Genomic DNA, 14,080 nt, shown 5'->3' on the forward strand with positions numbered 1-14,080 from the left:
GTGACTGAAGAGGTGATTTGGAGTCCTAGCAAAAACAATGGACTCCAGTTTGCTACAGCAAATATTTATTGAGCAGCTACTGACATCAAGCACAGTGCCAGCCATTGGATGTATTGGACAGCAAGTCAGACATAGTATCAGCCCTTATTATCTAGTGAGGAGAACAAAACAGGCAATTAAAATGTAATGTCACACATATTATGACTGAGCAAGTACAAGGAGATGTCAGAGCACAAAGGAGGGAGCTGTTGCCCAGGCTCAGTTGTTGATAGAAAAAGAGAACCTTTTTTTCTTAAAGTCTCTACTTAAAAAAAATTGTGATGGAATATATAGAATGTAAAATTTACCGTCTTCACTACTTTAGACATACAATTTAATGGCATTGAGTACATTCAGGATGTGCACCTGTCACCGCTATCCACTTTTAGAACTCTCATCATCCCGCGTAGAAACTCCGCTCCCATGAAAAAATAACTTTCATTCCTTCCTCCTCCCAGCCCCTGGTAGTTTGTTTTCTACTTTTCTGTCTCTATAAATGTATCTACTCTGGACAGCTCATATAAGTAGAATCATACAATATTTGTCATTTTATGTTTGCTTACTTAGTATAATATGTCTAAGGTTCACCTATGTTTCAGCATGTATCAGAATTTCATTTCTTTTTATGACTAAATAGAATTCCATTGTATGTGTGTGTGTGCCCCTATGTTCATGATAGCTGTGTCCCTTAAAATTCATGTATTGGAAACATAATCCCCAATGCAACAGTGTGTGTGGCCTTCTAAGACTCTGTGTGTGTGTGTGCATGTGTGTGTGTGTATGTATGAGTGTCACAGTTTTTTTTTTCATTAATCTGTTAATGGGCATAGACTTTGGAATTGTTTCCACAATTTTACTATTGTGAATAATACTGGTATAAACATTGGTCTGTTTGAGTCTCCTCTTAAAATTCTTTCAGATATATATATATATATATGAATGAAAATCCTAAATCACATGAAAATTCCTAGCTTAACTTTTTGAGAAATAGTGGATATAACATTTTAAATTCCAATCAGCAATGAACAAAGGTTATAATTTCTCCAATCCTTGCCAATACTTGTTTTTCATTTTTTTAATAATAGATATCCTATTAGATGTGAAGTGATATCTCTTTGTAGTTCTGATTTGCATTCCCCTAATGACTAGTGATGTTAAATATGTTTTATGTGCTTATAAGCTATTAACATTTATATATCTTCTGTGGAAAAGTGGCTATTCAAGGCCTTTACACCTTTTTAAACTGGGTTGCTTTTTTTTGAAGTTATTTATATATTCTGGGTATTAATCACTTATCAAATATGTGATTTTCTTTATTTTTTTCTTTTTGAGACAGAGTCTTGCTCTGTCGCCAGGGTCCAGGCACCAGGCTGGAGTGCAGTGGCCCGATCTGGGCTCACTGCAACCTCAGCCTCCCAGGTTCAAGCAATTCTCCTGCCTCAGCCTCCCAAGTAGCTGGGACTATACACATGCGCCACCATGCCCAGCTAATTTTTATATTTTAGTAGAAACGGGGTTTCACTATGTTGGCCAGGATGGTCTCAATCTCTTGACCTCGTGATCTGCCCACCTTGGCCTTCCAAAGTGCTGGGATTACAGGCGTGAGCCACTGTGCCAGTCCAAATATATGATTTTCAAATGTTTTCTCCTATTCTGTGGATTGACTTTTTACTCTGTTGATAATGTCTTTGATGCACAGCATTTGTTAATTTTCATGAAGTCCAATTTGTTTATTTTTTTCTTTTGTAGCCTGTCCATTGGTGTCATATCCAAAAAATAACTGCCAAGTTCAATGCTGTGAATCTTTGCCATAGGTTTTCTTCTTAGAGTGTATTAGTCTGTTTTGCATTGCTATGGAGGAATACCTGACACTGGGTAATTTATAAAGAAGGGAATTTTATTTGGCTCATGGTTCTTCAGGCTATACAAGCATAGCACCTGCATCTGCTTGGCTTCTGGTGAGGCCTCAGGAGGCTTTTATTCATGGCAGAAGGCAGAGGGGAGCAGATGTGTCACATGGCAAGAGAGAAAGTAAGAGAGATCAAATAATTTTCCTCAAAGGTGTCAACACCATTCAATGAGGAAAAGACAGTCTTTTTTTTAACAAATATTGCCAAGAAAACTAGATAGCAACATGCAAATTAATAAAGTTGGATCCCAACCTAACACCACTCAAAATGGATCAAAGATTTAAATGTGAAACACAGAACTGTAAATCTATTTGACGTAGGTTGGAAGTTTGTTCTCTTCAGGGCTCATGTGGAAATGTGAGCTCCCCTGGGAGCAGTGGCTCATGCCTGTAATCCCAGCAATTTGGGAGGCTGAGGTAGGAAGATTTCTAGAGCTCAGGAATACAAAACCTGCCCGAGCAATATGGTGAAACCCTGTCTTAAAAAAAAGCATGCAAAAATTAGCTGGGTGTGGTGTGTGCCTGTGGTTCCAGCTACTCGGGAGGCTGAGGTGGGAGGATTGTTCAAGTCCAGGAGGTCAAGGCCACAGTGAGCCTAGGTAGCACCACTGCACTCCAGCCTGGATGACAGAGGAAACTCTGTCTCAAAAATACATAAATAGATAAAAGAGAAATGTGATCCCCAGTGTTGGAGGTGGGGTCTAATGGGAGGTTTTGTGGTCATGAGGGTAGATCCTTTATGAATGGCTTGGTGCCTGCCCTGTGGTAATTATTACCATGATATCTGATTATTGAAGAGTCTGGGACCTCCCTACTCTGTTTCATCAGGGTTTATTTCTAGAATTTCTATTTTATTCCATTGATATATATGTCTGTCTTTATGATAGTACCTTGCTGTTTTGATTACTGTAGGTTTGTTGTAAGTTCTTTTTTTTTTTTTTTTTTTCTTTTCTGGAGATGAAGTTGCACTCTTGTTGCCCAGGCTGGAGTGCAATGGTGCAATCTTGGTTCACTGCAACCTCTGCCTCCTGGGTTTAAGCAGTTCTCCTGCCATCAGGAACTGTGAGTCTTTTAGCTTTGTTTTTTTGTTGGTGATATAACTTATTAATTTTGAGATTTCTTAATTTTGAGATTTTATGTGAAGTTTAGGATGAGCTTTTCTATTTCTGCCAAAAAAAAATGTCATTGGGATTTTGATAGGAATTCAACTGAATATAGATAAATTTGGGTAGAATTTACATTTTAAGAATATTGTCTTCCAAACCATTAAAATGGTATATGTTTCTATTTATTCATGTCTTTTTAAATTTCTCTCATTAAAGTTTTATTTTTTATTGTACAAATTCTTACATTTTTGGCTAATTCCTAAGTATTTTATTCTTTACAATATTGTCAGAAGTGGAATAATTTTCATAATTTTCTTTTCATATTGTTCATTGTTAGTGTATAGAAATGCAACCAATTTTTGTGTGTAGATTTTGTTTCTTGTTACTTTGGTGAATTCACTTGTTCTAATAGTGTTTTTGTGGAATATTTATGGTTTTCTATGTACAAGATGATATTATCTGCAAACAGAAATAATTACTTATTTCTTTCTAATTTGTATGGCTTTTATTTCTTTTTCATGACTAATTGCTCTGGCTAGAACTTCAGTGACTGTGGAGGTGGCAATAGTGGGCATCCCCGCTTTTTTGTTCTTGATCTTAGAGAAACAGCTCAGTCTTTCACCATTGAGTATCATGCTCTTTATGAATTTTTCATATTTTTCATGCTGAGGAAGTTTCCTTCTATTCTTAATTATTGAATATTTTTATTATGAATTGGTGTTGAGTTTTGTAGAAAGCATTTTCTGCATCAATTGAGATAACTGTACCTTGTAGTTTTTTTCTTCATTATATTGATATGGTATATTGTATTCATTAATTTTTATATGTGGAACCACTCTTTCATTCCAGGAATAAAATCTGCTTGGTCATGGTGTGTAATCCTTTTAATATGTCACTGAATTAAGTTTGCAAATATTTTGTTGAGAATTTTTACATTAGCATTCATAAGAAATATTTTTCTGTGTTTTTTTTTTTCCTTGCAATATCTTCATCAGGCTTTTAGTATAAGGGTAATACTAACTTCATAGAATGAGTTAGGAAGTATTCCCACTCCTTTAGTATTCTTGGATAAATTTAAGAAGGATTGTGTTAATTACCTTCAATAGCTTAGGAGAATTCACCAGTGAAATCCTCTGGTCCTGGGCTTTTCTTTGTTGGAAACTTTTCGATATTGATTTTATCTCCTTATTAGTGATAGGTATGTACAGATTTTTCATTCCTTTATGAATCAGTTTTGGTAGGTTGTGTGTTTCTAGGAATTTGTCACATTTTATCTAGGTTGTCCAATTTGTTGGTGTACAGCTATTCATTGTATCCCCATATCATCCTTTTTATCTCTGTAAAATTGGTAGAAATATTCCTGTTTCATTTTTTATTTTATTAATTTCAGACTTTGCTCTTTTATTCTGAGTATATGTATTAAAGTTTTGTTGATTTTGTTGATTTTTCAAAGACTCAACTTCTGGTTTTATTGATTTTTTTCTATTGCTTTTCTATATTTTTTATCTCTGCTCTAATTTGTTTTATTTCCTTCTGTTAACTTTGGATTTACTTTGCTTTTTTTCCAAGTTCCTTATGTTATGATATTCAGATCCTTTTTTTTTTCAGAATGTTAAATTTATTCAGCTTTTACATTTTGATATTAACTCCCTTTTCTTTTGTGTTTTTAAGTTAGTCTCCAGTAAGACAAGGGAGAAATACATTTTAAACTGTTTACTTTGTTAAAAAAATTCATTTTTAGCTATTAATTTCCTTCTTAATACTTTTTTTTTTAAAATGGAGTCTCACTCTGCTGCCAGGCTGGAGTACAATAACACAATTTCAGCTCACTGCAACCTCCTCCTCCCGAGCATGCCGGAGCCTTCCAAGTAGTTGGGATTACAGGCACGTGCCACCATGACTGTCTAATTTTTTGTGTTTTAGCAGAGACAGGGTCTCACCATGCTGGCCAGGATGGTCTCTATCTCCTGACCTCATGATCCATTCACCTTAGCTGGGATTACAAGTGTGAGCCACCGCACCCAGCCTTAACACTTCTTATATTGCATCCTATAAACTTTGATATATTTATGTTTCAATTTTTATTCATCATAAGATATTTTCTCACTTTGCTTGTGATTTTCTATTTAAAAACATTGGTTGTTTTAGAATGCATTGTTATTTTCTACACATTTCTGGATTTTCCAGTTTTCCTTTTGCTTTTGATTTCTAGTTTTGTTCCACTGTGACTGGAAAAGATATTTAATATATGATTTTTATTTTTTTTAAGTTACTAAGATTTGATTTTGTGTTCTAACATATGGTTTCTCTTGGAGAATGTTCTATTGCACTTGAGAAGAACTTGCCTTTTTCTGTTGTTGGGTGCAGTGTTCTGTATGCCTATTAAGTTTAACTGGTTTATTGTGTTGTTCAGTCCATTTTTTATTGATTTATTTTGCTGCCTGTTCTATTTCTTATTAAATTTGGTATATTTAAATCTCCAACTATAATTGTAGAATTGTTTATTTCTCTCTTCAAGTTTATCAGTTTGCTTTATGTATTTGGAGTGCTCTGCTGTTTGGTGTATATATGTTTATAGTTGTAGGTCTTTTTAATTAGTCAACCTCTTTTTCAATACATAGTATCTATGTATTTTGTAAATTTTTTGACTAAAAATTTATTTTGCCTGATATTAGTTTAATAACCAGGTCTTTTTGTTACTATTTTCAGTACTGTATTTTTTCATCCTTCCACTTCAACCTATTCATATTTGTAACTTTACATCTAAATGGGTCTCTTACAGACACTGCTGCATCATGCTGTTTTGTCCATTCTGGTAATTTCTATCTTTTCAACTGATATTTTAATCCATTTACATTAAAAGTGAATACTGACAGGGAAGGATATACTTTTGCAATTTTCTCATTTGTATTCTGTATATCTTGTGGTTTTTGCTTCTAATTTTCTCCGATACAGCCTTCCTTTTTAGTTATATTTTTTAAGTGACATATTTTTATTACCCTCTCATTTCCATTTGTATCTATTCTACAGATAATTTCTTTGTAGCTACCATGGCAATTCCATATAACATCCTAACGTTATAGCAATCTAATTTGAATTGATAACAACTTAACTTCAATTGCATAGAAAACCCTACTGCTATACCACCCTAATCCCCTGTTATGGTATTAATGTTACAAATTTACATCTTCATATGTTCTGTGCAAAATTATATCTATGTATAATTATTTCTAGGCATTTGTTTTTTAAGTACTGCAGAAAATAAAAATTGGAATTATAAGCCAAAATAATAAAAGCCAAACTAGTGGCTTTTATATTTGCCCATGCATTTACCTTTACCTTTATCAGAGATCTTTATTTCTTTATATGGCCTCAAGTTACTCTCTAGCATCCTTTCATTTCAATTTAAAGGACTCCTTTTTGTGTTTCTTACAAGGCAGGTCTAATGACAATAAACTCTCTCAGCTTTTGTTTATCTGGTATTGTCTTAATTTCTACCTTATTTTGAAGGGTAGTTTTGTCAGATATACAATTATTGGTTGACTGTTTTTTTGTTTTTTTTCTTTCAGCTCCTTAAATATGCCACTGCCTTCTGGACTCAAACATTTCTGATGAGAAGTTGGCTGATAATCTTACCAAGAGAAGGTAAAGATCTTTTTTTTTATGTGACTAATTTCCCCTCTCTTGCTGCTTTAAAGACTCCATCTTTGGTTTTTGTTTTTGACAGTCAATTATAATGTATCCTCTTGCTGGTCTCTTTAAGATGATCATACTTGCAGTTTGTTGTGCTTCTCGAATTTGTAGATTCATGTCTTTTATCCAACTTTGGAAGCTTCTGGTCATAATTTCTGCAAATATTCTTTCTACCATGCTCTCTCTCATTTCTTTTTCTGAAATTACCATCATAATGCATATATTGGTCAACTTAATGTTTTCTTACAACTCCCTTTGGCACTGTTCATTTTTCTTTATTATTTTTCTTTCTGTTTCTGAGACTTCATAATTTTAATTTTCTTGTCTTCAAGTTGGATGGCTACTTTTCTCTCTGCTCAAATCCTATATTGAATATCTCTGTTGAATTTTTAATGTCAGTTATTATATTTTTCATATCCAGAATTTCTGTTTTATTCTTTTTTATACTTTCTATCTTTTTGTTGATATTCTCATTTTATTCCTACATTGCTTTTCTGATTTCATTTAGGTCTTTGTTCATGTTGTCCTTTAGCTTTTTTTTGCATATTTACAATAGCTGTTTTAAAGCTATTGTTTAGTAAGTTTGGTGTCTGGATTTCCTCATGGATAATTTCTGCCAGTTTATTTTGTTATTTTGAATGAGCTGTGAGTTCCTGTTTCTTGTATGCCTTATAACATTTTTAGTGAAAATTGGGTAGTTAACTATTTAAGATGGAAAACTTTGGAAATTAGATTTTCCCTCTTTTCCATATGCTCTTTTTAAAAATTGTTGAGGGCTGTAGTAGTTCATTGGTTTTGAAACTTTTCCAAATGATTTTTGAAAATACTATTTTTTAATTATGCATAATCATTGAAGTGTCTGTGTTCAGCACATGTCGGGACAGAGATTTTCTTGAATGCCAGAAACTCTTCTAGTCTTTACAGATTTGGTCTGTGCTGATAAACTCCTTCAACAATTAGCTAGGTTTGTTATGAGTCTAGGGATCTTTCTGAGGTTAAAGTTTAAGGTCTTTATGGCCTTTTTGAGCATACTCCTTGTCTGGATATGTGTGACTTTCTAAATTCCCCCATACACATTATTGCTTTTGAATGTCTTAATTTCCCAAAGCTACTCACTTCACCTTCTCTTTTGGGCCCAAGATAATCTACTATATGTCTCTCTATATAATCTCTTGCTCCAGGTATCTGTAGGTACATAGTCACCTTGCAGGTTTTATAAGCAGTACCCACCACGTTTTCTGCCTAAATTTCAGGTTGAGTGAAACAGAGATAAGCACCTTGCATCAACCTTTTAGATATTCCCCAGACAAGTGAGACTAGAAGTATGCAAATTTACAAATAAGTTCTGCTGTGTTCCCTCCAGTTTGAGGTTGGGAACTGAAAATTAATATGCTGCTTGAAGACCAAAAACATTGCCATACTGGTGGAAAAGAGGAATGGAACAAGGACAAATTAAATACCACAAAATTTTCTTTCCATTTTAAAGATGGCTTTTTCTTGATTAGGCATTAACTTGTTAGCTGTGAATCTTTGACCACATTCCAGAGCTTCTTAAAGGTGGTCTCAGTTTCTCCTTGGGTTTTTTGATGTGTTTGTTAAAGAATGAGAGATTGGAACCTCCTTGTCTACCATTTTGCTGACATGACTTGAAAAGATCAAAGCTCTACTTTAAGATACTAGTTTTGGAGCTGACCTTACCCACTGCATCTAGACCAGGTGAATTCCTATTCCCAAAGATACGTTCTAAAGTTTTCTACTTTTAAAACTGGTTCAAAAATGGTTTCCATAACATTAAGAAAATTTGATGCATTGGAATGATAGTTTTTTGTTTAGATTTTCTAACATTTCTTTTTCAAAAGTGAACATGAACCACTGTAGCTTACTGGTATTGTCATTATTATCAACACTGTTGGTATTTAACTTGTTACTAATTACTTTATAATTATAGATCCCTCCCAATAAATCTGGAAACTGCTTTTAAACACATAACTGAATTTTAATATCAGTGCATTTCAGACTTTCCATTCTATTATTCTTTGACTATCTATAGTTATATTTTTCTAGATAAATGAAGATGACTTTATTCCATACCTCCTAAACTCTGTTTGGATAGAGCTAAATTCTTTTCAACTTTTCTGAAATCAGTCATAAAAATAAATGTTCCCATGATTCATTCTCCTTAAAAATGTCTTTCAAAGATCTCTAGCAGAATTTTATATATGTAGACTTAGCAAAAAAATAAGAGATTTGATCAAAAATTTTTTCCTCACTTTGCATTTAATAAAGTATCTCTCTTTCAAACCATTGTTCAAAGACATAAAGAAATGGTAAGAAGAGTCATAGGTTCTGAAAGCATCCTCCTTTATCTTTTTAGGAAGCCAAGTTTCATTGAAGAAGAGAAGGCAAAGATCTAAAGCTATCTATATTCATAGGGGCACCCAACCAGGCCAGGTGAGATAAAAAGCAGAATGAGGGGTAGATTTCTGGAGTTTTGATATGAGGTTAAAGAAGAATACAAATCTTGTGGCTTAAAGAATATTCTCTCTAATTTTGTACTGTGCAAGATTTTATAGAAACTGATTTACAATACAGAATTATCTGATACTTCCTAATTTCAACAATGCAGCTAGGGCTGATTCTTGGGGAAGCAAAGTAGATACAATGCACAGTCGCCCTAAATTTATCTTCCCTTACTGGGGCCCTGAGGCTGCTTTTTAATAAATGGCTCCTTGCTTGGGTACCAGGTGCATTTGCTCAAGGCACTTCCAAAGATTTCACCCACCTCACATTAGTCAGCAGCTTACTATGAGAGAAATCTTCACTTTGCCTCACTGAAGGATTATTCAGCCTTATAAAACACAACACATCTCCCATTCTCAGTAGGACATTTAATTAGTCCCCATTGATTTACCAAGAAAAACAGTTTGTAAGATTTTTTTTTGGCTTTTAATCGTGGCTTTAGGATATCCACCTACTTATTGATATTTTGAGAATTTTCATTCCAGTTCCATTCCAAGTTTTCAGAGTAGAAGAGTACAGAAATAAAAAATTTCTTCAGGTAATTGAGCAGTACTTTTCAACCATTCATGTGGTATAAACTGAACTACCCACTAGAGAGACTGGGGAGAAGTAGGAAGGGGATCCTTTGCAGAGCAGGGTGTGCACAGAGTGCTGTGTGTGCACAGTCACTCAGGATTGCTTCAGAGAGGCTTCCAGGGAAACCCTGCTGTTAACCTGCAGTTATGGCACCTCTCAGCATGTTCTTTAAAGGGTGGCTTTCCTTATCCGTAGGCTCTATCTGAATATGGCTTAATTTATGGACTGGATTCCAAAGCAAAAAAGAAAATATTTGTCCATGGGTAAAAGCTGATCTTCAACTTCATTTTACTTAGGCTTCATGCAATTAGACTAATACCTACATTTTACCATTTAGGGAAAAAATACACCTCTAAAGTTTTTAGTAATAACACACCTAGCTGGACTAAATCCTAAAAAAGCTTTTCTCTTCCTCGCCTTCCAACATGTTTTGTTTCCAAATTCATATACAGTAGAAATTTATTAACTACTCCTCTGTGCCAGGAGATTTTCTAAATTATCTTAATATTTGCAATTATTCTTTGAAGTAGATATTACTAGTCTTTTTATAACACCAAATTCAGTTGCTAGCACATAGTAGAATCTCAATATATACCAAATAAAGAAAAGATAAAAAGATGAATGAATGAATTTACAATTGAGCTTAGATAGAGCTAACTGACTTGTTGATAACTATAAAACTAGTAAGTTGAAGAGTCTGTATTTTAGGTAAAAAAATGGTGGTGCTGAAGCGCATATTGCAGACCTGATTTAAGCCAGTTTGTTCATTTTTTTTTAGTTATTTGGTATATACAAGTAGCTTCCAATGGTATAAGTATGTGAGGCTATTGTTTTCTTACAGATTGTATTTACTGATGAAATCAGGTCCTAAGAATAAACTCTGCCATGCTTACAAAACACGTTTATAATCAAGTGGGTAGAACAGCAGTCAGTTGTCGTACAACCATTTATTGGAAGCTTAGTTGTACCTCCTTCTTGTCCTGTTAGACATTCTGACAAACACCTTACTCGTAAGATGAAACTTCAAGGCAAGTGCAGCAAATATTTTGACAGGAGAATAACTAATCTACCAGCTGGATCAAGGAACAGAATCATCTATTAAGTGGTGAACACAGGACTATGGAAGTTTCAGATGGTGGGGTGAAGTTACTGTCTACAGCTTTCTGTTTGTCATTCACAAGAGGGTAAAGATGGCTGTACAGCTGGTCAGCCAACTGCTCCTAAACCGCCTAGAGTGTGGCAAATGTATGACCTCATTGTTCTATACCGGCTGCTCCATTTACCAGAAAATGCTAAAGCCACCCCCAGATATAGTCATCCCTGAAAAAAGACCACAGCTGAGATGCTGGCTTCCTAGCTGGGAGCCTTTGAGGGTGCCCTCCCCTTTGGCACATCTGCTGGAAAATGACTGTTCCTTGGACTGTAGCTGTTTCTCAACCATCATCTACTTTGCTATCCCTATGTTACCCTGGAAATGGGAATAACCCAGAGTAGAAGAAACTACCAGGGTCTCCAAGCTCCTTCTCTTCCTCAAGTGCATTTATTTCTGGATAACTGGTCCTGATGGAAATCCTCAGGGTGACCACCTTCGTCCTTTTTCTATACACATGATATGTAGGGCTAGTGATTTGAACTCCCTAAGCAAGGCACGCAGTCTTCAAACCTGACCTGGTTGAGAACTGTGTCATCTTGTTCTCAACTCTATTTCTTTACCCTTCAACCAACAGAGAAGATGCCAGCACTCTCCAATGAAACACTTGGTGTTCTGTGTCTTAATGATACATTTATTTCAAACAACTTTTAAGTGCTTGCCATTGGCCAGACACTGTGTCGTAGCTCAGAACTAGGTCACTGTACAAAAAAATTAAAGACATTAGGTGTTGCAAAATAAGAAGGGCAGGTTGTTAGGAATGAACCCATACCTCTAGTGCTCTATGACCTTTGATTCCCTGAGAATTTCCTTCCAGATGCCTGAGGAAGATGTGCAAGTGCTTTCAGGATATATGGTTGTGTTTTTAAATTCCAGATGGTCCATATTACCCACCATGGTCTCTAGCTACCGTAGAATTGGACTCAGTCTTGGAACTCTCTGAAAGTAGTTCACTTGCAAATTATATTTGTGAATGTAAACATAAAAAAGACAAAGCACAACATGATCTGATGGTAGCAAACAGATAATATATGACACATTTATAGATTATTGATAGAATAATAATAATGTGAAGCCTTGAGGGTCAGGCCAGCTTTTTTTGTTTTTACTTTATCATCTGTCAGTCTCTCATATAAATGACACAATACCTATTTAACCAAAATGTCAGTTTTACCTTGCTTTGTCCTTCCAAGTTCATGGTTGTAAACCACCTGGAGAAAAACAAAGCATAATGGAAAGAACTGGGGCTTTGAGTTTAGGCATGCCTAAACTAAATGGTAGCTAAATGGCTACTAGCTTTGCCATTTAGTAGCACTGTAACTTTGAACATTTGCAGTTGGGAATAAATTTAATCTACATATTACAGGATGGTCCCGGCCTCAAAAGCTACTGTATGAAAAGACCCCTGCAAGCTGTTGGATATATACTAAAAGCTGCTAGCCATACAGCTTCTATTATTTTCTACCACATCATGGTATATTGTGTTGCTATAAGCCACTGTTTCCTGGTAAGGTTACTTTACATTTTTCCAAATAAGAGATTCAGGTATATATGTGAAGATTTCTGATCATGTGACAGCTGGTATCTACCAAGCTGTCCATCTTCATGAGATAGAGAACAGGAAGCATAACTCACTGGAGTCTGCAGCTGCCAAGCCACTCATGGATTACCCACCTTTTTATGCAGATAAATGCCGTGACAGATCAGTTATTAAATATAAAGTACATGGTGCCATATAAATCTCTGTTTCCCATTGCTCTCTCCTGGGATGAGCTGACACATGAGATGGGTTTAGAAAATTAAAGGCTGGGAAAGGGTAAATGTAGAAGGCTAGCTCTTGGCTTTATACATGGATGATTGATGAGCTAGGGAGAGGCTTAAAGCAGAGAAGAGAGTGTGTGGAGATCAGAGAACACCTACCTGGAGAGAGATCCAGATTAGGAAGGAAGGCCAGAGGAGCCTGGAAATCTGAGAAGAACTGTGTTTGACAAAGCATTTTCTAGTCTACGAACACCACTACTCTCAGTTAATAGCTGCAAGGTTTCTGGTGGTAATCTTTCAAAAGCAATTTTTGTATTTGTGTTTATACTAATCATTACTTTTTCTGTTCTAAGTAACAGAAACCAAATTAAAATGGCTTTAAAACAGGGATGTTGGTAGATATTGGTGATAAAATTTATTAGTTCAGGTAACGAAATATTCCAGGCTGCATCTAAATGTTCAAACTATGATATGAGGCATCATTTCTCTGCCTTTTACTTCTGAGTTGGCCAGTGAGGGGCCAAAGATGGGCACTAACAATTCTAGGATGCCTTTCCCCGACCCTAGCAACACCAGTAGGGAGTTCCTTCTTCATGATGTCGCTGGAGATCATTCTAATTAGTTGTGCTCACACTTCAACTGATCTCTTCAGTCAGACTTGGGTCTGTGGTCAACTAGGCTCAGTTCCAACTGAAGCACAGGCCTGAAGGGTGGTGGTGAGAGGAAGAGATACATTTTCTTATTATGATGGCTGTTCAGCAAGCAACAACAAAAGCTGTCTGCCTCAGGAGTGCGATTGCCTTTAGCCATATGGAGAAAGGGAACAAATTTGGGCAATTAAAATTCTCCATGATATACGTCCCTCGTCCACTTGGAAGGCTAGATGACCCCTTAAAAACATCACTTTCCCCCTTCCCTTCCCTCCTTCCTTTCTTTCCCTCCTTTCCTCATTCCTCTCTTCTTCCCTCCCTTCCTCCCCTCCTCCCTCCCTTCATCCCTTCCTCCCTTGACATTGGCCAAACATGTGCTATGTTCCAGGTATGGTGTTGAGTAATGGGAATACAAATGAGTAAAGATATTGTCTCTGACCTTCAGGAATTGTAGAAGTTTTCTCAGGTCCATATCAACCCTGAAAAACGTATTTGCTTGGAGTCCTTTGACCTAAATGTGAGATTCTTACAGTGCCTAGGGAAGTTGAGTAAATGACTAGAGAGCAATTCCTATATGAATCCTGTGACATGTTCTGGGCTTCAGAAGAATTTTTTAGCTTTCTTTATGTGGAGAGTCCTTAACCATAGAACTATGGCCTGCTCGACTCTCATACCT

Source organism: Callithrix jacchus, chromosome 1, assembly GCF_049354715.1.
Source record: "Callithrix jacchus isolate 240 chromosome 1, calJac240_pri, whole genome shotgun sequence".
Classification (NCBI taxonomy): Eukaryota; Metazoa; Chordata; class Mammalia; order Primates; family Cebidae; genus Callithrix; species Callithrix jacchus.